Here is a 24,035-nt window from a genome sequence, read left to right as displayed (position 1 = left end):
CATAAACTATGGAATCAGCTTATCTTGTCAAAAACTATTCTAATACTTTTATTGTAATAGATTTATGAATCAACTTAAGAAAATTAATATATTAATGATATTGAGCCTCCTGTTGCCTTCCTACTAGTTGAAATCTTCTGTCTCACTCAGGATTATTTTAAAGTGTCATTCATGAGTATCTTCTAAAGTTTGTTTTTAAATATCTTTCTTACACTTGTTACTACTGGACATGAGATCTTTTATTACATCTTCTATCTGTTGCTTGTTTTTAAAAAGTCTTTTAAAATTTCTGTATGTTAACTCTGTACCTAGCCATTTTACTGATTTCTTTTATTGTTTATAATAGATTTTCAATGGATATATTTAATTTTTACAGATGTGTAATCCTATAATGGTAACTATAGTTTTACTTTCTTTTTTATTATATCTCTAATTTCTTTCTCTCACGTCATTGTATAGGTTAGTAGCCCTAGAATAATCTTACGTAACAGTAGCAAAATTGAGATGCTTGTATTGAATTTATTAAGAATGAAATTTGAATGAATACTTAATTTTATAAAATCAGATTTTTAAAACCTCTATGAGATTAATTATATTATTTTCCTCCTGGAATCTATTAATATGGTGAATAAGGAAATAGATACCTAAAAATTGAACCCTCTTTGCATTTCTAGAATAAATCCCACTTGATCATCGTGATAGAGAATTTGCAGATAGTCTTTTCATTATCTTAATTTTCAGAATATTTAATAATTTTAATTTGGCTTTCTACCTTCACCCAGATTACTTTTTTTTTCCACCCAGATTACTTAAGAAAGAATTATTAGTATGCCAGGAGTAGGAAATTTTTTTTTACTGTTAAATTCCAGTTTTATAGCATTGTGACTAGAGACTATTGTTTGCACTATTTTTTTTTAAAGATTTTATATTTAGTTTGAGAGAAAGAGCAAGTGAGAGACAGAATGAGTTGGGAGAGAGGCAGAGGGAGAAACAGACTCCCCGCTGAACAGGGAGCCCAATGCGGGCTCGATCTTAGGACTGTGGGATCATGACTTGAACTGAAGGCAGATGATTAACCAACTGAGCCACCTGTATGCTCCAGTTTGCACTATTTCTAATTTTTGGAACTGATCAGCATTGCCTTCCCTTATAGATAACTATCTCACAAACTCATAGCCCCTTAAATTTCTTACACCTTTTCTTCTCTCTTCACTCTTAGCTGATGACCTTGCTTCCCATGTCACTGGAGCACAAAATGGAAATATTTGAAAAATAAGTTCCACCAACTGCCACAACAATATCTTCCTACCTACCAGGGTCTGGACTGTATACACTGTTGCCCCTCCCCTTCATTTCTAACTCAAAGGCTTCATTTTAGCAACTGTCTCAGCTTTTTCCTATATCAACAGTTTCCCCCCTCTCCTCCCACCTCCCACCAGTGCACAACCATACTGTTATCTCTTTCATCTTAAAGACAAAATGCAAACTAAATTATCCTGTGTTTTTCTCCTCCAGGCACTGCCCTCTTTCTTTGCCTGCTTCCTCCCACCTTCCAGCAAAACTCCTTGAAAGGCATCCAGTGTCAGTGCTTCCTTTTCCTGTCCTCTTCTCATTTAAGCCAATTCAGTTGGATTTGACCTCTGTCACCCCACCAAACCTGTAGATATGGGAGAGCTTGGTTCTTGTCTCAAAGAGTCAAAGAATGATCTTGTGGACAAAGGAGAGTGAGTAAAAGGGATAGAAGTTTATTAAGCAAAGATACAGAGAAAGCTTTCACAAGTGAGAGAGGTCCCAAGAGGGTTGCCACTGAGGGCTTGTAGAGTTGGTCTTTTATTGAGAGCCTAATCGGGGAACCCAAATCCTTTTAACATTATCTACTAATATCACCATTGAGTAAGGACTGGTGATAGCATCTTAAATGCCTTAGTTCTTTGGGGTCTGGTTATTCTTTCTTGGTCACAGATGACTGTCATAAAAAAGACAACCTCTCCGCCCACACCTAGGGCAAGATGGTCTGGTTTGTTCCCTTATTTCTGGTTTCCTTACACCTCAGCATTTTTGGGATTTTTGTGAGCCTGCTTCCATGGCTCCCTACCTAGGCCTGCCTAGCCCCATTTGTCCCTAAAACTCACTGTCCTTGCCAATGACCTCTAGGTTGCTAAATCCAAATCTTGGTCCCCAATGAACTTGACTCTCAATAACACTAGCGTAATTACTCCAGCTTCATGCATGTGATTTCTTCACTTGTTCTCCAAGACGATACACACTTCACCTTCCTTCAACTCCACTGGCTGTTCCTTCTCAGTCTCCTGTAATAGTGCTTTTACCCCTTCACCTCATAGCATTGACATGTCCCTGGCTTGGTCCATGCATCTCTTAATCTCTTCCCCTCTCTCTATACTCACTCCCTGGCTGATTCTCTTCCAGTTCCATGATTTTAGATAGCATCTATTGTCAAATGATTCTGAAATGTATGCCTTCAGCTATAACCATTCCCTTAAGTATTAATTCATATACCTAACTCTCAATTCTGTATCTCCACTTGGATGTTGAATGGTTGTCTCAAATGTATCCTGCTCCAAACTGAAATCCTGATCTTCTACATCCCCGGAACTAGCTTTACCCACAGCCTTCACCATTGAGGTTAATGGCATCTCTGCCCTGGTGTCTGACAGGCCGTCAGTAATTAGAAAACATGAATTTCTATGCCTAGATGAGTGTTTACTGGAGCTATAGCAAAGGTTGTCTTATTGTCAGGAAAGGGTGGGGACTGTATCTCCATATTATAATTCTCTAAAGCATGAGCTAACTTTCACATATAGGGTCATTAAATCACCTTTTTTCAAATTCTGCTATAATACTTTGACCTGCAAAAGACCTCATCTTTGTACATTTGGGGACTATTCTCTTTCCTAATTAAAGTCAGATGGTTGGCTTGTGGTTGTTTTTTTTTTTTTTTTTTTTTTTTCTTTCCTGAGCTGCCTTTTAACAGCTGTAGTGTATTGCCAATGAGTTATCAGTGGACAGATATGAGATTCCTTTATGATGTTAAATGACATATTACAGCATTTTTTCCACAAACTACAAAAGCTGAACATCATGGACACTATTAAATCTTATGCAAGAACTCTCCTTTCTAAAAAATACATGTTGATTTCTAAAATATAGCTGTACAATGTTTTTTTGGCTATTTTCCTAACATATGCTCTATTTCATGAGAAATATTTTTATAGAATTGGATGATCTTTTTTTGTCTCAAATTTTTAGACAACAAACAACAGCAGCAAAAAATCTGACCTTAAATGCTGGAATGGAGGAACCATAACTAATTAGTTTAAAACTAAGGCCTACTAATATAATTATTGATAGGCAAGAGTCATCAACAGATGCCTTGACTGCTGGATAATATGTTGCATAGTCTCAAATTATTGTCATATAGATAACTTATGAATTACAATGGAGAGAACAGAAGGATATCACCTAACTAAGAGGTCCAAATTAACATCATTGCTGACAAGAAAGACTGTCAGTGCCTCCTGATATGGTGGGGAGGTACATAACATCATTTATTTAGTATTCTTACCAAAATGTTTAACTTGAATATAATCATGAGAAACAAAAACAAAATCCAGCAACAATGATTCTGCGGTTATATAGGAAAAAGTCCTTGCTCTTAGAAGATGCATTTAGGGTTGAAGTATCATAAGTGCAACTCACTTTCTTTTTGTAAAAAAAGATTTTATTTATTTATTTGAGAGAGAGATCAGGCAGGCAGAGGGGCAGAGGGAGAGAGAAGAGGGACAGGGGCAGAGAGAAGCCGACTCTCCACTGGGCAAAGAGCCAGATGTGGGGCTCAATGTGAGGCTCAATCCCAGGACCCCAGGATCATGACCTGAGCCAAAGGCAGACACTTAACTGAATGAGCCACCCAGGCGCCCCAAGTGTAACTCATTTTCAAATGGCTCAATAATGACAGAGACAGAGAGAGCAAGAAAGAGAGAGAGAAAGACAGAGAGAGAGAGAGAGAGAGAGAGAGAGAGAAAATGTGGCAAAATGTTGAGAGTTGTAGAATCTAAATGACGGGTATACAGGTGTTCCTTGTACTGGTCTTTGAAAAGTTCTATAGTTTCGAAATTTTTCAAAATAAAAAAGTTGGGAGTAAAAGTCATAAGTTAGTGGTTCTATAAAGTGAAGATATCAGTTGTTACAGTCCTATATCTCTGTAACCTGGACTCAAGGCAGTATCCCATTGAGATTTATTTAAAGTGACAGAAGATATGTCTATGTGAAAGCTTCTGCAACTCAATTTTTTTTTTCCAAGATGGTAGACTAAACCACTATTAAGTCTGAAGATGTTATTTGCAGTAAGGTAACAATAAACATACTCACTATCTACCTAGTCACTGAAAATAGTAGGTTCTCTGCTCCTCCTTCCTCCTGTCCTCCATCCACTAGTGACCACCAGGAAGACTCCATGTCTTCTGTACAGAACACCTTCTTTCCCTTCTCTTTCACACAACTCTCTCTTCCTTGTTCAGGGATCAGTTCAGGGGTCATATCCTCTGTGAGGTCTGGCATGGTAGGTGACTCCATCTACTGGCTCCCACTGCATTTTGTTTTTCACAAAGCACGTCTTCTAAGGAGCTATGCTGGGCTCTGGCTGAATGTTTCTGTTTGTCTTTCCACTGGATTGTAACTCAAAAATCTCTGGATCTCCTGTGCCTTGCACAGCCACAGACACATAGATGGTGTTTAATAAATGCTTGTAGGAATGAATGAGGCAACAAGTGAAGACATGATTAGCTAACTGTGAACTAAAATGGAAAATCTCATTTTGACCAAGAGACAGCTCCTACAGTTAATTATACTGATTCAAATTGTCCATTTAATCTGTTATAATTTTTTTTTAAATTTTTATTTATTTGTGATAGTCACAGAGAGAGAGAGAGAATGAGGCAGAGACACAGGCAGAGGGAGAAGCAGGCTCCATGCACCGGGAGCCCGACGTGGGATTTGATCCCGGGTCTCCAGGATCGCGCCCTGGGCCAAAGGCAGGCGCCAAACCGCTGCGCCACCCAGGGATCCCCCTGTTATAATTTTTTAAAGCCTTTTAAGGGAATCAAGACATGGCTAATTCAGTGCACTGTGAGAATGTAAAAGGAAAGCTATTTTGAATACTAGACTGTATGGAAATAAGTCTGTTACAGTGAAAAATATTCTAGTAAGTGATGGCTTGTGAGGGAATATAGGCCTTAGAGAAAGTAGGGGTGTCTGGCATGTTGGAGTTTGGAAGAAGAAAGACTGAAGAAATCTAAGAGCAGGAATGGAGGTAGTTACGGGTATCCTTTTCCAGACCAAGTCTTTGAGGTCCTTGCCCTGTGGCTGAGCAGGAGGGTGTGTGTCATAATATGTCTTGGAGTAGTCACTAGTAACAACTGGCCGTACACTATCCTTAACCACATGGGAGTGACAGGAAGCAGGATTCAAGTACTGCCACCCACGCTAGTTTAGTGTCTTAATGTATCTGGTGAAAACTCAGTTCTGTGGTGAAAAATAAAAATTCCAGAAACCTTTGTTAGCATCTTATGCAGCAGCATGTAAGGGCAGCAAAAATGGAGGGTTTTTTTTTTACAATAATATACAGGAGCAATCGGGAATGAAAACTATAACATTAAATGTCATTTACAATATGAATGGATTTTAGGATGAAGGGAGATGGGGAGTTATTATCTAATGGGTACAGAGTTTCAGTTTGGGATGATAAAAAGTTCTAGAGATGGATGGTGGTGATGGTTGCACAACAGCATGAATACACTTAATGCCACTGAACTGTACATTTAAAAATGGTTAAAATGGTAAATTTCATGTTATGTAATGTTTTACCACAATTTTTAAAAATGAAGAAGTATCTTCAGTTAATGTAAGAGGTTTGTAGCTTTGCCAAATTACAGATCTTTGAAAAGCCATTTGGGAAGCTCAGAGGGACCCTGCCACTCACCAGCCAAATTCCAATGCATTCACTTGTCCCTGGGCTTCAATGCATTTTGGGCCAGACTGGTGTATGACGTGCTGAAAGACATGGCTGTAGGCTCATATTTTAAACTTTCAGCTATGTGGAGATCTGAGGACCGCAGATACATGAGAAGATACCATGTCTCTTTGCAAGGGGTCTGATTTTACTAGCTCAAGCTGCCTGGTGTGTGACAGGCAGGATGCCTTCCACCTCCTTTTCCTCTTATCTCTCCTATCATGTTGATATAACCTCCTGTGAAGCATCCCCAGTAGATTTGAGATCCAGGAACGAGGAGTGTGCTGGGTACATGATGTCTCACACATCATGAGTGTGATTTTGTCAAATGTTGAATAAATGTGTATGTGCTTTATAGAGTTTTGCTTTAGGGCTAAAAATGTAAATCTGACTTCAGCTTCTCTTCCTGTGTGTAAGGATTTGTCAATATGTCATCTTTACTTGTAGCATAGGTATTGTGATGAAAGAAGTCTAATAAAAGTTATTGAAAAATATAGTGTGCACTTCTATCTAGCTCATTTAGAAAGAGTCTCTCCTCCTCTCCTTTGGATTTACCCAACTTTCTTCTCTGGTTCATAATGGTTTGTTTGCACTCTGAATGTTCTTGGAGAAGGGAATCCTGCCCCTTTAAGATGTGCCCCCTGGGGTTACACTCTGATCATGCACATTAAAGACCTCCAGTCATAGGCTGACATTGGGGCTTAATCACTCCTTTGCCATATTACAGAATGGATGCAAAGGGAGACATAATGATGCAGGTGTCCATTTTTGTTGGAAGAATATGTGACACGCTCTCCCATTACAGTCTAGTCTTGTAGACATAATGCAGTGGCTCCTCTCAACAAGAGCTCTCCAAGGTAGCATGACTTGCCCAGGTCTCTCTGAAGCTGTTCCGGTGCTATATGCTGCTTGAGGCTTGCTGCCTTATGTAATGGGCCCAAAATTGGTTCTGTAATTAGACAGCAGATACTCTTAGGAGTCGAGAGATCCTTCTTCCTCGGAATCCTTTCGTATTTCTCAGCCTTCTCTATGAGGATCTCATCATTCTATGACATAGAAAAGGAAGTTTAATACAAATAACATCTAAAGTACACTTTCCAGACTTCTATCAACCACAAAGAACAAAGGGGACAGAATGCTGAGAGCCATTAACATACCAAGAACACCCCCTCCACACTGTAAGAACTGGTCACACATGTCACTTAGTACTCCAAACACACTTCACAGAGTTTTTCATTTCGTTCTCCGAAGTCGCCTATTTACATGGATGGCAATAAATAACATTGTAAAGGAAATGCAATGTCAACTGGAGGGGTTAAAAATTACTTGAAAATAAAAGACAGAATGCCTGATTTATTAGGAATTAGCAGCTACTTTAATCTGAATTCCATGAATGAACTAAAATGTATCCATCTGTTTTGTCTCTCCTTTTTTTCCTTCCTTTGGCAGGAGTAAAAAGTAGGAGGAGCTTGACATTATAAAAAAATAGAATATTTAGTTTCTACAGGACATTTGGAAAGGATATATAATGTTGTACAGTATAGTAATTCAGCTGTTGGGTGTTAATGCTATATAACATTAACATACATAATGTAGTAGGACTACATTTATAACTTCAAGAGAATTTTCTCTATACATGAACACAAATCCTATTACTAGAATCCTAATAATAGATCCTAATAGTAGGACCCCAGGTTCATATCCAATGATCATCATATTAAATAAGCTTCATATTAACTGAGTTTAGCTCAATAACCATTTGAAAATTGATAATGAAAGAAACGGAACCTAGAACCTAGAACCTTCATTCTACTCTCTTCTCTGCCTCTCCTTCTGTGATCTTAGACAAGAAGACTAAATTTCCTTTAAAATATAGTGACCAAAAATGCCAATACAGACCTTCCATCTTTAATGTTAATGCTTACACCTGCACATGGGCTGAAATTATACAGCAGCAACTCTCTTTTAGTTGACCTGAGTGTTAGAAAAAGAATAAAATAATTGATGAGTTTACTCAAAGGTTCTTTTTTAAAAAGAACTTATAGGGAAAATGTGAACAGCTTGATTTGGCATCTTTTTGCCCAACTTTTAAAATAATAGCAGTACTAGGGGTGCCTGGGTGGCTCAATCCATTAAGCATCGGAGTCAGGATTTTGACTCCGACCACAATTTCAGAGTTGCAGGATTTATCCCTATATCAGCCTCCCTACTGGAGGTGGAGTCTGCTTGTGATTCTCTCTCCCTCTTTCTCTCTGTCCTTCCTACCCCCACCCTCACGCACTCGCTTGCTCTCAAATAAATAAATAAATAAATATTAACAATATTTATGATACAGATTAGCATTTATTAAGTACTGGTACTCCGAATGCTAATGCTTTGCTGGTACTCCAAATGCTAATGCTTCGCATATACCATTTCATTGATCCTTACAACATATTCATGAGGGGAATATTATCCCCCTTATTATATAATATATATGTATGTAATATATCATATATCATATATATGATATAGCTATAATCTCCCTTATTAGATGAAGAAAATGTAGAGAAATATTAAAATGTGAACAGTAATCTGGCAAATATAAGTAAAAATTTAATTCTTAAACAATTTATTATGCATATATTTCCATCTGTCATTCCTTCCCATTTAATATTATTTTTATAGTAATAAGAAAGGAAACTAAAGTGATATTTTGTGTGCTTCAAGTAGAAAAAAAGAGAGCAGTGGTTGAACCCATTTGGATTCCATTCTGTTACAGCCAATCCTTTACAGAAATGGTGTTACAATATAAATGAATGTACACTTGTACTAGAGGGAAACATATATAGTCTTTAAAGTTATTCAATTTATATTGCTACTCAATTGTGAAAGTGTTGGTGACTGTAGCATGTATATAAATATGACACTAGTGACAGCTATAAAGATAAACCTTTTATGTTGTAACTTCTCAATTTAAGCACACAAGACTAAATTTGGGGAATAAATCAGGATAACGGGTAGCTACATTTATATGAAAATGAATAAATGTCTTATACTATCAGTTTATTAACCTATAATGAGTAGATACTTCATCACCACTTTGTAGATTTTTTGAAATACCTTGGCACAGTTGTCTTATAGATAATGCAGACTCATCTGGTTGCTAAGAAATTAATTTTATTACCTAAGAAATTGATTGTCTCAGTACTCAATAGTAGATTGGACTGAAAGAATGCGTGGCTGACCCAACACATTAGCCAGCTATGTGACAAACTGAGTGGGAGTATGTTCAGTTATATTCTTCCTTTATCTGGGGGCGATAAGAAGGGATGAAGATAATATATAGGCAGGGAGGAAGATTAAAGGCAGTAAGAGCCCTCAGGGCACAGTGATGAGAAGCCTCCAGGAGCAAGTTCCCAGGATCCTGCCACATAATAGATTATGGGAATGCTTCTTATCTTGCAGGAAAAGGAGTTGCCCAAAGGCAGTGCCTCACATGGCATATTGTGGGCATTATACTACCATTTCTGCAGTATGATATGAGAGTTGACACAAAATCCTTTGGCCTCACATTTGCTACTGTGACATCCACTATTGCTTGATGGTCCCGTTATTTGGGGTTTGCCCAGAGATGAAGTCTTTAATGTCAGGAAGCTCTAAAGTGCAAATATGGAGATTTGGAAGCAAGAGGATTCTTCAAAGAATGACCCAAGACGTTCTCTGGCTTGTTGCCATGCAACAAGCTAGCTGAGACAGTGAAACCCCTTCCCTCCAGCTGGAGAGGCTGTTTCCCAACTATCAAACAACAAGAGGGACCAAGATCTCTAAAATCTAATATCTAAGTATAGCTGGCACCTGAGCCTAAAGCTTCCTGTGTAAAGATTCTCTCGTATTCACCCTAGTAAAAGGAAAAACAAGAATGGGTGGCCTCTCTTCTGGAGCACAGCCCCTCATGCACCCAGCCCACCTCTCTGCAGAATGCTGAGACAATAAAGACCTCCTGCATCATTGGGTCTTCTGCCCACACATTCCAGATAGGTTTTCTTCTTTCCTAGGAAGCAAGGTGCCTAAAGCCAAATTTGTGCTCCTCATTCCTGCCCCAATCAAATTTACAGGATTTCATGACATATATATGTTTCTTCCTACTTGTAGTCTCCCTTGTATCCTTTCCCTTTTTATCTAAAGACCTATAATACACACACACACACACACACACACACACACACACACACATTTTGGAATGTGATGGGACAAAAATTAACAAAATACAAGTTTCATTTTCATAAATATGTAAGAAAGAAGAGTCTCTCGTTATATATCCAGGGGAAGGAAAAAACCCATTTCAACCTTCAGCCTTCTAGGTACATCCAGTTAGATTAGATCCTAGTGCACACAGAGAGAGAAGGGCTGCTGTGCTGGGTTCCCAGAGAATCCGAAGGACAGAGCATTCTGAGGAAGAGCCTGGTGCTCTTGAGCAACATGTGAACAGGAGCCACATTGTGTTCCTTCTTACATTCCCATACACAGTGGTCCCAGCACATAGTAGGTACCCAATAAAAATTTGAAAAGCCTTCTTTAGAAGAAGCCTTTGCTGTGAAATGCAAAGGAATGCAGGGTGGGAAGAAGCCTGGCTTCCCCTGGAGTCTCTCCCTTACCATCCCAGTCACACTGAGCAAGTACACCTTGTCACCTGTGCACAAAAGCAGGCCGGCCTTCCAGGCAATGACTGGAAGAGTCATTGTAAGAGTGCAAGCTATTGACCAAACAATGGTCCATATCTCCTTCAGCCATCTGAAGACCCATGAGGGTGATTAACTGGAACCAACTGACTATAACTGAATTGTTTTCCCTGTTAAATTTGCAAGTAGCTCTCACCTCTTGGCATTGAACACTATAGCTAAAAGGCCTCTTTCAGAAGACATCCTGTCTGGGTTTCTGAAACTCTGAGCGAAGGCTCAGAAAACGAGCCTTGCCTTTTTGCCAGCTAACTTCCAGTACACTCAGTCTCAGCTCACTGACGTCGGCAGAATTCAGCTACAGAAGTGCAGTCAGAGGTCACTACAAATCAACCATCTCTGCACAGAGACCTTCCAAGCCGGCTGTTCCTGGCATCCATCCACATCTACCCAAAAGGATCTGTGGACAGCGTGAATGACATCTCCTGCTGCCCTTTAAAATGCTTTGGTACTGGAGCTCTCCGCATCCCCATCTTAAGCCACTCAGGTACACATGAGTCAGTCAGCAGTTCCAATTAGAGGATCAGAAAAGGAATGTGTAAGACGTCTCCCAGATGGCTTGAGCATGGGAAGTGAATGGTGTGGATCTCACTAATAGATTTTCCCTGATCTCTGGCTGAGAGGCCAGACAAGCACAAAGTGCCCATTAAAGGGCAAGTGGGCCTTACAATTCCCTGCCTTTTCATCAAGACAACTTGGCTACATATCAGCTCTGGAGCCACTCTGGTTGCTGAGCTCTCAGCTTTTATTTTTATCACCAACAAACAAGGCCCATAGTGAGCCAGTGAAATTATCTTTAGCCCTTGATCAGAATTGTGCTGTCCTCCCCCCTCCATGACACACACCCCCCCGCCCCAGCCATTCTCCACTTTGCAAGGATTTTTTTGTGAGGCGATGCCCAGAGAAGATTTGAGCATTGGTGCCAATTAGCACTGACCTTCAACCTCGGAATGCAGAGGAGCCATGCTGTGGGTAAAGGGAAAAGTGGTTTATCAGAGTGGAAAACATGTTTCGCAGCCCAAGTGGTGTCTCTTCTGGGCATTTAGTACTCACATAGTGGAAATTTTAATCCTAGGATGAAAGAGTAGAGGGAAGAAACCCCAATGGTGACTCCAGCCCTCTCCCTAATTTATTCACTAGGATCATGTTTCTTCAACCCTTTTTGGGGTAGCTGAGGCAAAAAGGAAAAGGATATTGGTAACTATATTAACTAGCTGTTCTGAGTAGCAAACCCTCTAAAACACTGTAGTTTAACCAACAACGATTAATCATCTCTTCCAAGCCTAAGGGTTGGGTAAGTGGTTCTGCAGATGGTCAGGGCTTGGCCCACCTCAGCTAGAACTTGTTCATGTTTCTGCAGCTACCTGACAGGATGACTGGGGGTCACTGATCTAGAATGGTTTCCATAGGAATTACTCTGCTATCTCCCATTTGCCTCTTATATTGCAGAAGGCCAACCCATCCTCATCCTCATGGTAGAGGCAGGGTTCCAGCAGGGAACTGAGGGCTAGGCTTGGAACTGCAGGCCAGCACCTCCAACACATTCAATTGGCCAAAGCAAGCCAAGCCATGTTCAATAGGTGGGGAAATAGATTTCACCTCTTGCTGCCATAGTTCACATGGCAAAGGGCATAGGTACAGAGATGGGTGGTGAGCTGGGGCCATCAGTGGAACCCATCTGCCATGATGGGAGAAAGCAGTGAAAGAAATAATTTGGGAAAAAGAAAGAATAGGTTAAAGGTGTCTAAAAGATTAGGCAAGCACCTAACCCTGACTGTTCTTCTCTCTCTTCTGCCATGCCTTCTCTTGAGCCTTCTCCTCAAGCTTTGGAAGGCTTAATGCATGTTCATCTAGGAAAAATTTGACTAAGTCTGACAGCCTGGGTTATATCACCCACCTCCTCTCTGAGGAATGTTGTCAGCTTCCCTCAGGCACTAGACATACATCTCAGCAGGCAGCTTCGAGGCCACGAGGAATCAAGATGGTTCCCAGGGCAAGGAGAGATGTGTGAGCTCCAGAGGATACTCACCCACTTTTACAGAGAAGGAGGAGAATCTTAGTATCACCCGAGAAGATTGGGCCCCTACCTGTCCTGTAGCATGATTGCCCACCTCCTCTTATGTGGCCCCTCCACCTGGTGTGACGAATGATCTTCAGTTCCCAAAATGTGAGATGGAAACAGCTCCCCATCTTTGCATGCACACTCCTCCTTCTGTCTGGAACAGCCCTCCCCACCCATACAATTCCACTTTACCCTCCAAGTGTCAGTGTGAAGGTCACACCTTCAGGTGCCTTGAGTAGGTGCCTCTCTTCTGTGATTCCAAAACCTACCCCAACCAGAGCACTCATCACTCTATCATAATTGTTTACTTTTCTTTCTTGTGATTCTGTCATTTCCCTTAGAGCTGCCCTCAAAAAATAAAAATAAATTAAAAAGTCTTTCGTCTTTATATTCCCAGGGTGAACCAAGTCCTTAGTCTCCATATTTCTGGAGCTTATTTCAGAGCCCAGCACAGAGAAGTGCTTAATAAACCAAACCCAGCCTCACTTTCTCCTTGGGGAACACTATATAGCTCTTATTTATGGAGCAAGGGCGGGCTTGTTTACTTTCCCAGTACCTCTGGACCAGAGCAGTCTTTTCTTATTCCAGTTTGTTTAGTTGACTTGGGCAGGTTATAACTACTTTGCCTAAAATCAACTAGCTTGCAAGTAACAGAGCAAGACCCGAAATCCCTGTCTTCCAAGTCTTAGCCCAGTCCTCCTTCTCTTCAACCACAGGTTTAAGATGGATTTATTAAACTTTTAATGCCCTTCCTTGGTCCCAGCAAAGAATTTATTCAACAGATTAAGCACCAGCCATATGTCAGGTACTATTCAATTTAAGAATATAGTGATGCATGAGACAGATCAAGTTGAGAGTTAGATGATAAAGAGTAATTATTTATTTATTTACAAAAGAAACACTTAGCCGTTGCTATTTGCACTATTTTATATGCTCTTCATTTATAGACATAGAAACTGAGCACAGACAGGTGAAAAAATTTAGGCAAGGACACATAACTAGGAAGTGGTCAAGTTGGAATATGAATCCAGTCTGGTTCCCAAGTCTGTGTTCATAACCACTCTCCCACAGGCTGCTGGTATAAAATGTTCTATAATGTTCTATAATGATAAATGTTCTAAAATAAAGTAAATAAGTAAAGCAAGATAGGAGGCAAAGGGGATCGAGGACACTGCTTTATACATGGTAGCCGGCCAGGAGTAGCCCATCTGGACAGGTGACACTGGATTAGAGGGAAAAGAAAGGGTGAGCCTTGGAGGGGAAGAGCATAGCAGGAAGAGGGAACAGCAAGTGCAAAAGCGCTGAGAAAAGAAAGTGCTTGGTGAGTGCAAGGAATAGCAGAAGGCCGATGTGAACTGGGAGAAGAGTGATGGCAAATGTATTTAGAGCGGCAATCAGGGGCAAAATGAGAGAGGTTGCTCTTTCTGGCTATAAGAGAGTTTGGATTTTATTTTAGTACGATTCGTGGAAGCTTATAGAATTACATATGATAACAAGAGTAAAAACAAAATCAAACGAGATTTAAAAATCGTGCAACACCAAGGGTAAAATTAGATATAAAATGCAGATCTTACCTGTTGCTAGTGAACGTAGGTAATTTATTTTACTACCAGTATCAGACTACAATTTGAGCTTGAGTTTCCTTGTGGTCATTGCAAAAAAGGGAAATATGGACAGTTGCTTCATAGTATCAAAAGATAAAAAAAAGAAAGATGTTTAGAAGTGCACTTTTTCCAAGTACGGAATTCTCTGGCTGGCTGAGCAAATGAGTTGGAATCCTGAACTGATTGATAGGAAAGGTAATGCATTTTGTAGAGGTATTTTGTAATTACAGTAAGATGTACAAAATTTTACTGGTTTTCCCATGGTGGAAACATTGAAACAAAACATGAAAATCTTCCTGTGTCTCTCTATATACAGTAATTCAGTCCACACAGTTTGCAAAGAACATATTTTGAGGCTTAGAACATGTCTATAGTGATAAAATATTTGATTCAAGAAATGGTTGATGCCACGGTTTAGGCCAATCCAAGGGTAGGAGGTGAGAGGCAGTATAGTCCGTCTTCTCACACTGTCGTTATGATAGTTGACAAAAAGAAGTAGACCACATAATGGCCCTCTAGAGGCCAGGCCAGGGCAAGGTGTTTCTCATTTCTGGCACACAAGAAGAGAAAGTAATTTGCTCTTTTATTGTATTCTCTTGACAATCATCACTGCAAACTAATTTTTTTCCTGCTTACTAAAAAATGGAGAAAACAGGCAGATTGGTTAATGGAGCCATGAGGGGGATGTTTCTCCACTAACCTGTGTGCTCATTAATACTCATAATACCTCCTGTGTTTTGAGCACTTATTCCATTCAGACAAGTTCCAGTTTTTTCCATGCATTCCTAAGTAAAGCTCTTTACCTTCTGGAGGCAGACACTCCATAGGATTTAATGTGATGAGGAACCTCATAAGCCTTTGGTTGTGTGCTTTAATTAAGTCTCAAAGTTTTGACGGCATAATAGAATATTTGAAAGCTGTGTAAGTTTTTCAGGCTATTCGGAAACTGCATGATATTGTAACACCAGAGTTCTGATGGGCCCTCGTGACTAAAGAAAGGCCAGGGCTGAAGATGGAGAACCTGGGATGGTGCACAGAAGTGACCACTGATGATCACTCCGAGGAAGAGAAAGAGAAAACGACCACAGGGCCATGAACAGACCCACACTCTTGATCCAATCCCTTCAGTTCCCTTTTGACCCTTTTCATTGCTTGAATCTCTGGTTCTCCCTTCATGCAGTCTTGCTCTTCTCATGGAGGAGGCAGACTGACCAAAACACCATTGGGTTTGTTGTTAGAAAGTCATGGAGCCTTTCCTGAGAGCAATTGCAGGAGCAGGAGGGGTGGGAACAGAACTCAAGAGGAGCGAGTGGTAAGGAGGTGGGGAGCGTGGAGAACTCCCCAAGAAAGTGGCACAAATGGGAGGAAGAGACCTTGCATGGTGGTTTAGAGATGTAGTGGGTCCAGAAGCTCATCTTTCTCCAAGATAGAGGAGACCAGCTGTGCATGGACTAAACGGAGAACTCCAGAGGAGAAACAAAGAAGGCCTGAGTCTAGAAGAAATGGGGAGCAGTCAGCCTTGAATTAGCCTCAGAAGGGAAACAAGGCACTTCAGAGACAGATTTGACAGAAGGGGACCCAAGAGCTATTATTTTGTGGAGGAAGGGACTCCTGCAGTGCAAGTAGCCTCATTCTTCTCTCATAAAACAGGATTGTGTGTGTGAAGGGGGAGGTCACCTGCCCAGAATGAGGGAGGAAAGATAGGATGAGGGCTGGGGGGAAATGGGGCAAAGCCAAGACAACTTCTGTCACATAAACACAGAGCTCTTAGGGAGAGTTCTCAGCCCAAATGTCCGGAGGTAGCTTGGGTAGTGTTGAAAAATTGAGAATAAAACTCAACCTTGGTTCGGTATATAAGCAAGCAGGTGTCCTCTGCTCAGGGCTCAGATATGAAGGGGGTGAGGGGGAAGGGAAGTCCTTAGCAGATTTGGAAAAAAAAAATTCAACAATCATTAATTCCAGTCAAAAGCAAAACACACAAACAAAATATACATTTCTAAACCTTCTAGCTATTCAAGTACATGATGCAATTCTCTCCAAATAATTGACTTTCTCTTCCATAAATATTTCTCACTCTATGCCTCCTTTCTATTGCCCAGTATTTATTAAGTACCATTGAACCATGGGCTGTGTGAGAGATTATATCTAATGACCTTCCTACATGTGCAGGGCACTTTCCTATTCAATTTCTTATTTGATCCTCATGAAACCCCTTAAAGGACAATAAGAAGGGCAGTTATGGCCATCTCCATTCTATGGCTGAGGAAGGAGGCTAACGATGGTCTGAAGAAAGTGACTTCTAACCACGCAGTTTGCTGTGTGCCTTCCCCAGGCCTGAACTTCCCCTTCATAACTCTATCACAGATGTAATTACTTATTTGTATAGTTATTTACCTGAAGTTTGTCTTCTCTGCTAGATTGTAGATCCTTGAGGGCAGACTGCGGGTGTCATTCACTGTCATCTTCCTGGTGAGTCCTGTTAGTCACGGAATCCTCAATGTCTAGACATGTGATTGGTAGATTTGCTGATGGAGGTGCCAATGCAATCTCTTGAACGAATCCATTTCTTTAACAAATTTACAACTTAAAAGCACTTGCAAAATTGTATAAATTCAGATTCTTGGATTTTTAACATTTCTCCCTAATATTTTTTAAACTTACTTTAACAAAAATCTGACATGTTCCAACATCTATGTAGTAGATAGTCAACAATTCTTGTTGTGGTGGAAGAGAAGTTCTGTATGTGAAAGAGTCAGGACCTGAGCCTAGGTGTTCTGACTTCGGGTTCACATTTGTTCTACCCTTCCCTGATTCCCCAGTATAACTAGAACAGTCTCTGGAACATAGTAGACAACCAATAGCTAGCCATTGAATGAACCAATGAACTAATTAATACCACTTGCTGTGGGATTGATGCCTGTGCCATGTAATTGTTTGCTGGTTTGTTGTGTTTGGATGTCTACCAATGACACCTGTGATATTTAAAGCTCATTATCACATAGCCAAGAATGATTTTGTTTATAATCGAAAAATAAGAACAATAAGAAATGGACAAAGATAATAATAAAAATGGAGCCAGAGAGCTGATAAATCTTTCCTCACTGGGGACATCATTAACTGAAGGAGAAGACTTTTGTTATCTTTGTTTCCCTTTTTGACATTAGAGAAATAAGAAAATAAATGTCTTTTTAACATTTACATAGCGTCCAATGGATTATTATGCAGCTGAAAAAAAATCGCTAAACTTTTGGGGCTTGCCACACTTTCTCCAGTTAGCCTAACTTTGCCCTACTCACTCCCTGGCTTCCATTTCCTAATCTGCAGCATGGGGATGCTGGTATTTGCATTACTTGCCTCTCTAGATCAAATGAAATGGATGTTTACTAGAAGCTGTGTGTTACCTGATGAGGTAGTACTAAAAAATTCTGTTGTTGTGTCAAAGAATCATAGGAAATCTATATACTATATACACTATTTTGGTCTAACACATATACCTGATATTCACTGACAAAACTCTACTCTAGGACATAGGCCTCTTTTTCAGTGTGGATTTGCTGATAGGGTTTTCCTATGGTCTTTCTTACTCAAATCCATTTCTTTTCTTTCCTTTTTTTTTTTTTAAAGATTATTTATTCATTTGAAAGGAGAGAGAGCGACAGAGCACAAGCGTGTGAGCATGAGCGGTGGGGGGAGGCAAAGGGGGAGGGAGAAGCAAACTCCCTACCAAGCAGGGAGCCTAACTCGGGGCTCAATCACAGGACCCTGAGATCATGACCTGAGCTGAAGGCAGATTCTTAACTGACTGAGCTGCCCAGGCGCCCCTCAAATCCATTCCTTGAAGGAAGTTATGACTTAAAGACCCTTGTAAAATTATATGAATTAATATTCCTGAATTTTTAAAATATTTTCACCGATATTTTATAGGGATCTTACCCAAACTTAATTTGATAGCACAATTATTTTTAGCAACTCACTGTATGAAATATTTCCAAATCGCTCAGCTCTATTTTTATAGAAACAACTTTCTGCCTTTTTACATTCATAGCTCATCTGCTTTAAATAAATTAAATTAGTAAAAGTACTAATATAAATTTATCAAGTACAACTGCTAAAAATAAATCTAGAAATAACTGCAGCTCTGTAAGTATGCCACACAACTGGTAGGAACAGAGGCTCATGGGTATATCAGAGCAGTAGCTTTTAAACTATATGAATGTGCATCCAGAGGGAGAAAGGCATTTGCTATTGCAGCCCAGTATGTATACACAAACACACGCACGGACACACTCATAGAAATACAAACACACACATGCCCCTCAAACAAAAACTTCAGAAAACATAGCTTACCCTTACAACGTATCATCCACTTTGATGTTTTTTCCAAAAATTTTACTCCTGTTTTGTTTTTAAATTCTGTATGGAAACTACTGAATCATTTTGATGACACGCTCATGGAGCTCAGCCTGGAGTTTGCAAAGACCTGTACTAGGGAGTCAGTTTCTAGTCAGGAGCTTTGGATATGCTGTGGTTCTTAGCCAGCGTGTCTGATGGGGGGAACGGAGAGGGTCAGTGGGCCTGGCAAGTGGATCCAGTGGAGATTAGTTAGGACAGTTTCTAGTGTCCATGGAAACGCTTTGCAATTGTATAGGAGTTCTGCAGTGTAAGGGTTGAAGGCAGGCTTGGATTTCCCCTTGATTGAAGTCCCCTGGTAATTGTTCTTAATCCTTGTGCCAGATCCCGTGGTGGTCCCAGATAATGGGGTAGGAGATAGATTTCCTCTGCCCCTCTTTTTTTTTTTTTTAAGATTTTATTTATTCATGAGAGAGAGAGAGAGAATCAGAGATACAGGCAGAGGGAGAAGCAGGCTCCATACAGGGAACTGGAGGTGGGACTCGATCCCGGGTCTCCAGGATCACGCCCTGGGCTGAAGGTGGTGCTAAACCGCTGAGCCACCTGGGCTGCCCCTCTCAGGGTAGTAGAAGTCAATCCAAATAGACACGGTGGGCTGAGGGGGGCGGGGAGGAGTTGGTGGAGAGGCCCAGGACAGCACAGGAAACAGGCCGCCAGTGTTTGATCTGTGGTGACCGGGCACTCTCCTCCTCCTGCCCACAGCAGTTCAGCAGAATCAGCTGAGATGACTGTTTATCACATGCTGAGAGGACTGTCAGTTTGGCCAGGGCCACCAACAGACCATTCACCTTTAAACCTGAAAAGTCATCAACACTGCTGGAAATGATCATTTCAGGAAAGCATGAAAGGCTCCTCTGGGGTCTGAGATGAGACCTGAAATGGAAATACTAGAAAAGACAAGATGACCCCACCTAAACCAGACTAGAGTTGTCCGACTTCCAGGCTGTCAGAGGAGCTCTTAAGGGTTATCAACTTTGGGGTGCTATACAAACATAAGCATTTTTCACTCCCAGTTTCATTGTTTGTCACTCTGAAAAGGTATGTCCATCTCAACAAGGTTTTGGACACTTGACAGAATGTGGAAACCCATCAGCTGAGGCCCCCGTGCCCTTTGATATCCAGGTATGATGGGTTGGGAACTCCATTCCACACTCCATGGCCAGTCAAGGATTTCCTTTTACATTTCTATGAATTCTAAAGAGTTAGGGGACAATTATTTTGGATTTGAGGGCTTCTTCACCTAATTATTCAGTTATGTGCATCCATATATGTGACCATGTTGACCTAGATGTACAACCGAGCCATTCCTTAATCCATAACAATCTGCCCTCACAGGCTAATTTGTGAGCAGCAGACACATCAAAAGTCTTGAGGAGGCCAAAGTGGGGTTTCACTGGAGCAGGTAACTGTGTCCAACTAATTATTAGGTAGCCTTCTTCTAATCATTTTGCCCTCTTTCACAGACCCTTGTCTTCCACCCCCCCACCCCCCCCACCAAGCATTTTTTCAGGACTTCTTTATTCCATATACTGCCTACAGCCTCACATTATCTTGCAAGCCTCCGTGCCTTTCCACACTCAGGAAACCTACCTATTTTTCTCTCCCTCTATTAATCAGAGCAGTTCCATTCTTTTTGACCCTTATCGCCCAACTCAGCTCTGGTTCTCACCTTGGCAAATCCAAATCACACCCAATATTCAATGGGGGAAGAAAAATAGGGTAATTGTGATAAAAATATTTCATTTAGGAAAGGAAAAAAACAGCAACATACAGTGGCCACTATTTAAAACTGCTGATATTTCATGCTGGATAAGAATAGCCCATCCTGGTTGCCCTGCTGGTGGACTGAGCTGTAGAATCAGTCAGTTTGGCTGCCCCCAGTTCTGCTCTCTGGAAGGCTGTCTCCTTATACTGTACACCATGTGAGAGGATCTTAGAGAAGAGCTTTCCTTCCAGAGGCTGCAATCATTCCTGTGGCAGCCCACCTTCTGTGTGTGTGGCTTTGGGACCTCTCATCTTAGGGTCTGAGCAATTAGAAGCATTTGAATGCCAGCCTCATGTTTCTTTGGCAACTCAAGTTGCTTCAAGCCATTATCCTAGCTAATAATAATCAGAGCATCTAAAATGATTACTGATGTTCGGGTGCTCTTCTGAGCTCTTTACATATATTTCTTTTTAAAGGTTTATTTATATAAGAGAGAGAGAGAGAGTGCATGGGCAGGGGAGAGGGGCAAAGGGAGAGGGAAAGAGTCTTAAGTAGTAGCTCTACTGCTGAGCATGGAGCCCCACAAGAGGCTTGGTCTTATGACCCTGAATCACAATCAGCACCCAAACCAAGACTCCTATGCTCAACTGACGTACCACTCAAGCACCCCTTAAAGCTTGAGCTTTGATGGGAATATGGTTTAAATCCCAAGGTATAGTAGGCACATCGACCATGAACGACTAAGTTGCACTACATTAACCAACATCTCTAAAGTCTCTGTGGCTGATAACTGCTAAGGCTTATTTTGTCCTCGTTTCATGCCCCTTGGTGGTCAGCAGGAGGGGTTCCACACATCATCCATGCTCAGGAATCCAGACTGATAGAGAAGCCAGCACCTTGAACATTGTTGGTTGCCATTGGTTGCCATGTGAGGGCGAGAAGTGTTCTGGAGAATCTTGCACCAGCAGTAAGTACTCAACACTACTCAAAATTTGGTTGGAATATGTAGGTCACATGGCTCCACCCAATCACAGGGGCCATAAAATTTAATTCTAACGTGTGCCTGGAAGGCAAAGAGCTGCAAATTTTGGATGAGTTACCAATGCCTAAGAGACTAAACTTTATCACCACATTTCAGGGATTACCAATTTTCCAGCCAGGAAAATGGGAAGCCTTAGCATTCCATCTTCTATCCTGACTTAATCAGTTCCATATTTTAGGTTTAATCCCTTGTAATTCCCCGCCTCTAGGTGTCAATATCTGCAACATTCAGCATTATTTTGGTTGCAAATAACAGAAAAGTACTGTAAGTTGGCTTTTGAAAAAATATGGGATTTTTTTTGTTTACACTATTAAGAAATGTAAAGCTGTGTTACTCTTTGGACATATCAGGAGCCAGCAATTCAAATGATATCTCTAGGATGCTGTCTTTCTCCATTTTTTTTCAGCTTTGCATTTCTTTATGTTGGTTTCATTCTCAAGAAGGATTTTTTTATAGGGTGGCAAAAATAGATAATCACAGCCCTAGGCTCACATCCTGTTAGTTTAGGAGATGGAGAGTGTGCATTGATTTTCCAGTAGCAATACCAGGAGTCACTGGTCCACCTTAGGCACATATACATCACCTATCTGTGGCCAAGGAAATATGGTGCTCTGATTGGCATTTTTTGGATTGGTATTTTTTAGTCTCATGCCCAATCTCAAGGCTAGAAGGAGGTGAGTTCCACCAGGACCTAACAGGCCAAGAACAGAGGAAGAACAGTTGCTGCGAAAAAAAGAGAAATGTATGATAGGTAAAAATAATAGATATTCACTATAATCATTTGCCATTTTCATCCCCATTTTCTGGTTGAAGAAACTGAGGCTTGCTACAATTAGATGTTATTTGCATCCCTATTTTATGGTTGAGGATATTGAGACTTCACAAGATTAAGTAGCAAGCCTTAGATCATGCAGTAGTAGGCTTGAAATTCAAACTTGTCTAATTACAAATGACATTTGATTATTTGCTATACTCAGTTGCCTGCTATGCATTCCTATTACTAATCTAATAACAGAAATGTATGACAAAAATATAGCATGAGTTTTTGAATTAAGGAAAAAAAATTAGATCTACAGTATTTCTTAATATTATTTAGAAAATGTTGATGAAAAACAGGACTATAAAATATGTTAGGAATCCCCAAGCTATCTAAATCTTTCTACAAATAGAAAAAAAATGATTTTTTTTAAGTTCATGATCTCCTTTAGAAAAATTAAATGGTGAAAATTAGTTAATTGATAAATACAAATTCCTTTTTAGAAAGGACACAGATTTAATATAAAATAATTGCCTCTTTATGACTGATTTATCTTAAGCCTGACTGCATTTAAATTATATCTTGCCCTTATTCAGACCTTATCTAGGGAAATAAATGAACCTTTCATTCTGGAAGGAGATAGAATGGAGAATGCCCCATGAGGAGACAAAGAAGAAATAGTCTGAGTTCTTAAAAGATGGATTGAGATCCTTTTCTCTCCTCCTGGTTGGTGAGGAAGACATACATATCCCACTGCAATAAATCGTGAGTCACTTATAAAGCAGTCCCTTGTAATATAGATCTATTAGGAATGCCTCCCCCCATCCCCCAAAGCCCACCACTGCTGTCTTGTCCATTCTGAGCCTCCTCTGGAAGGCTGATGAGCAGTTATCTCCCCCAGGGCCCATGGAGACGCCATTGTGGTAGCTGTCTGTAGAGACAGGGTGCAGCTTGCTCGTCTCCTAAGACTTCATTCTCATGCTGAGTATTTTCCTTTGAAGTAAAATATGTGACATTCTAGACTTTGGACCCTTCTCCCCAGGAAAATGAAAGGAAACACTGAGACAATCGCTCAAATCCTTCAAGGGCCAAATAGCTCCAACTGAGGCAGAAAGGATGGGGAAGGATGGGGGGAGGTGTAGAATATATCAGTTATTGTAGCTCTTTGCCTAAACAGTCTAGTTACAGGATAATTGCTGATGCACCACTTTGTATGTGTTGACCCAAACAAGTTTATATTTTCAATTAGATGGGCTCACTTATCCGATTACATCATACAGAATAGAGGCTAGACATGCAGCATTATCAAATTTGGGGACCACTTGGGCTAACTCTCCTTCCTTCCCTTTGTGATAATCTGAGTGTCTACAAATATGCTGTTTGGGTTAGGTCTCAGAAGGGCATTAGATCGCACACCTAAGGCTAAGCAAGTAGTTGTAACCAATATGGCATTCACTGGTGACCTTGATGAGAGCCTTTTCCACAGGGTGGTGGGGGTGAAACCCTGGTTGGAGTGGATTCAAAAGAGAATGAGAAGAGCTGAAATGAACACTTAGAATAAAGATATTTCTTTCAAGGCCTTTGCTATAACTGGGAGCAGAGAAATCTCACCACAGCTAGAGGGTAATATGACATGAAAAGAGTGTTCTTTGCTTTGTTTTATAGTAAATGGGATTATGGTAGGACTGTATGCTGATGGAAACATTCCA

General features: G+C 40.5%; 2 long non-coding RNA genes across 2 annotated transcripts in view; one reads left to right on the top strand and one right to left on the bottom strand.

The window, feature by feature from the left end:
- LOC140608844 (uncharacterized) overlaps positions 1-24,035 on the top strand; it is a 177,923-nt gene that overhangs the window by 91,936 nt on the left and 61,952 nt on the right. The gene's annotated exons all lie outside the window — the stretch shown is intronic.
- Positions 4,937-9,922, bottom strand: LOC140609478 (uncharacterized). The gene is made up of 4 exons (XR_012011302.1): positions 9,582-9,922; positions 7,928-8,002; positions 7,186-7,283; positions 4,937-7,074 (listed from the first exon to the last, which is right to left on the bottom strand). It is a non-coding gene; the product is annotated as an uncharacterized lncRNA (long non-coding RNA).

Source organism: Canis lupus, chromosome 18 (genome assembly GCF_048164855.1).
Source record: "Canis lupus baileyi chromosome 18, mCanLup2.hap1, whole genome shotgun sequence".
NCBI classification, from domain to species: Eukaryota; Metazoa; Chordata; class Mammalia; order Carnivora; family Canidae; genus Canis; species Canis lupus.
The sequence above is the reverse complement of the archived record's forward strand: the minus strand, read 5'-3'. Positions and strand labels throughout refer to the sequence as shown.